The 3,599-nt window shown below is 35.3% G+C and overlaps 1 long non-coding RNA gene across 1 annotated transcript; it reads right to left on the bottom strand.

Annotated features, from left to right (window-relative positions):
* Window positions 1-2,808: 2,808 nt before the first annotated feature.
* On the bottom strand, window positions 2,809-3,205 carry LOC137294565 (uncharacterized). Its single transcript, XR_010957524.1, has 2 exons — window positions 3,108-3,205; window positions 2,809-2,924 (listed from the first exon to the last, which is right to left on the bottom strand). It is a non-coding gene; the product is annotated as an uncharacterized lncRNA (long non-coding RNA).
* Between the last annotated feature and the right edge of the window lie 394 nt (window positions 3,206-3,599).

Below are 3,599 nucleotides of genomic sequence, written 5' to 3'. Positions count from 1 at the left end.
AAAGGAGAGTAAACTAACTAGAATATCACAGAGAAGAATGTAAAACAAGCCGTTAGATCTAAAACATTTATACTATAAAGAACAATGCAATATAAAAATGGGCTATAGATTGCCAACAACTGACGGTAGAACATCACTGTAAGCATTACTGTACACTAATTCTGTTACTCGGTACTGGGTATTGTTAACAAAACATAATCACTGATGACTTCAACAAGCAAATAGCTAAAGGATAGAACCCATGGTTTAGGACTAATCATAGAAAAACGGAAAAAATAAAACTTGATCGGCGAGTCCGAGCCACTGCTAGCTTGCTGTTTTGTATTGTAAATTCGGTACTCCATACATTCGCAAACTCTATATCGAAAAGAATTTAATGTCCTTCATTTCTTTACTTCTAAATACGAGATGTCTTGATGCCGTTATTGAAAATTCAATTTATGAGTGACTGTGAAGCAGTTTGAGATATTTAGCGAAGTTACTGCGCCTGAGAGATGTTCTAAGCAACTGAAACAGTCGGAAATGAATGCTAACACCTAGGATTATCTATTTTATGTAACGACCATATTGACACCAAAATATATTTGAATAACCTTCAAAGGACTTCAGTAACCTATTAGTAACAGATGGAAACTTCACGAAATTCGATTTCATTCTTAACAAACTTTAAGAATACGACGTCAAGATGATGTCCTTAGATAGGAGACCTCGGTAACCCCACAGCTGAATCAAAACGAACCTTCAGTTTCGGAAACCACATTGGAGCCGTTTTCACGTGAATATCCTTATCACAGATATGTCATCCAAAAACACGATATGCATAGTGTTCTCTCTGTGTTAATAACGTTTGGTGCCGCGCTACTAAATTTACTCATTGAGGCTCCTTAGTAGGTATCCACTTGGAGATTTTTGTCATTTAATAACATTTCTGTAATGTTCTCCTGTACAAACCATTTATGGTTCGTGCATCGATTTATTTCTGGGGGAACCTATAACATCTCTAAATAACGACTGTGAGTTTAAGTGCATAATTACCTTCATCAAAATGGTTTACAGAGCATTGTGATGCCATTTCATTCCAGCGATATCTGAATTGGCTTATTCCTTGATCTCACCCCCAAGGAATAACTCCTGTGATGTGCACAGCAAAAATAACCTGGTTTCCGCAGTGCGGAAACCTGATGGAAAGTGGACTGAAACTTAAGTTTCCACCAAGAATCCAGTGAGTTTCCGTTCTTTTACACTGAGTTTCCGCAATGACGGAAACTGTCAATTACCCACTTTCTAAGGGTTTCCGCACGGTATCCGTTACCCATGCTCCAACAAGTTTCCGTTGAGTTTCAGTTAAGTTAGAGATCCATCAGGTTTCCGCAGGGTTTCAGTCACCAAGACTCCATCAGGTTTCCGCAGAGTTTCAGTTACCAAGACTCCATCAGGTTTCCGCAGAGTTTCTGTTGCCAGAAAACTTTCCACAGCATTTCATTTACTCGGGTTCACAGGAGTCATTCAATGTGTGTCATTGCATATAACATTCTTGTTACTCCTGGTTGGCAAAGACAATATAAGGAGTTTGTGTACAATCATCACGTATACATAAAGAAAAACAAAAGATACAATAAGATTCACTGTTTTATTTTCAGACAAATATGGATCAAACATTTATCTAATAAATAATAAAAAGATATAGCACTAGATAACAGATCAATATTTGTCACTTATGACAAAAATATTTCTAAAAACATGCTATAACAGTTGCATCCCTTGACTCCTCCTGCACCTCCTCACGCTGACACAGAAAAACACACCCCAGTCAGTCAATGCTAAACATATAATAACACACACCATGCAATACAATACAACAATGAAATAAAATGCAATAAAGAACTTAGGTTACATTGAAAGTACAAAAAATGTATTTAAAGTAAATAAAGGTCTCTTGGAAAATAGATAAAAATTAAGATTGAATAAAATTGTATTAATTGAAATACAATCAGAATATCAAAACTATTAAAGTTTTACATTGAGAATAATTCAAATTTAGTTGATCACAGATAAAATTACGTTCATGTGATCGATTAGCTATTTACTAGCCCACTTGGGCATCCTTGAGCGGATATCTCTGTCATTGTGGTTGGATGCCGCATCCTGGTCTTCATGTTGGCCTTAGCTTTGGTGGTGGCGTTGAAAATTGTGGCTGAGTCCAGTGCAGACATCTTGAGTTTAGACTCCCAGGTAAAGGGGTAAGAGAGCAATGAATTGGCATCTTCTTCATCACTCACAACTGGTGAAGTCATTTCCAAGGTAAGTATAGTTGAAACCCTTTCCTTTCGTCGATCTGGCCAGTCAATAGTTTTCAGGCTTTTCATGCGCAGTGCAATTTTCTGAAAATTAAACAAAAATCAATCAACAGATAAACCATAATGCCAAGATGGATTGCAAATTATTAAAAAGGAAGTGTCGTGAAAAATTATTTACTTCATTAATCACCCCAACACAAGTTAAGCAGTTCATCACATTTAATGACATATCCCATTTTCTTATGGACACACAATCTGTTGCTCTGAAGTGACATGAAGTCACTGAAGTGTAATAACATGTTTATATATCACCATTAACTGACTTGATTCTTATGTTATGATTTATGAAATTATGATCTGAATCATGTGTTACATATCTTAAGAATGTAAAAAGCAATAATCCGTAAACAGTTTAAATGTATATTTCCGGAACTTAGAATCTGTCACACATTGTAATGAGAAGAATTGTTACATGTTATTATTCGAATAGATATACTTACGGATTTCATTCTTTTTGGTTTTTTTGTTTTTGTTTGCTGCTGTTCTGTGTGACACTTTCTTTCCGGTTTCTTGTCTACTGAGATCATCACGCCTGTTCCGCCACTCTACACACTCTACAAAGCGCTTCTGAAAATAAATGTTTAAAGTACTATACAGCATGTTTCACGCATTTTAGTTCATCTGTTAGGCAAAGGTATTTATATATGCCATGCTGGCTTGGTTACTGAAGTTAACATCCATAAATCTGTCTTTACACTATTATTTAAATCATTAACTATTTATAATGACAGGCAGGTGAGTGAAAATTACCTTCACAAGATCCTATTGACCATCCTTGGTCGTGATATAGTCACTTGTTTCTTTGACTACTATATTCATAGAGTCCTCGTCATCGGCTTTACTGAAATAAAAACAAATGTCATTTTTCTTGCACTTCATTCAATCATGCATTCAATACAATGTCTATTAAAATTAACGATCGTCAGTGAAAATTATACAACCAAGTAAAGTGCAGATTTATAACTTTGAATACATATATTGTTCTGAAAGTTTACCATTTTGTAGTTAAATGATTTAAAATAACTTCCAAAAAGGCTAACCATCCTTTGTGTTATTTCGTGCAAATTCTATGTACATCCTGTTTGCCAAAGTTATGCAACCGGTAAGTGAACAGCTTGACATAAAGATCATGATAAAAGAAGTTATATCACATGACATAACCTTGCAGCAATTAAGCATTGTAAAATCAAGGGGTCAGTTTGATGGCAATTTCACACAGGTGTAATGTTAAACTGATTTAGT

Source organism: Haliotis asinina, chromosome 8, assembly GCF_037392515.1.
Source record: "Haliotis asinina isolate JCU_RB_2024 chromosome 8, JCU_Hal_asi_v2, whole genome shotgun sequence".
Lineage (NCBI taxonomy): Eukaryota > Metazoa > Mollusca > Gastropoda > Lepetellida > Haliotidae > Haliotis > Haliotis asinina.
This window is presented reverse-complemented; position numbering and strand designations above follow the sequence as displayed.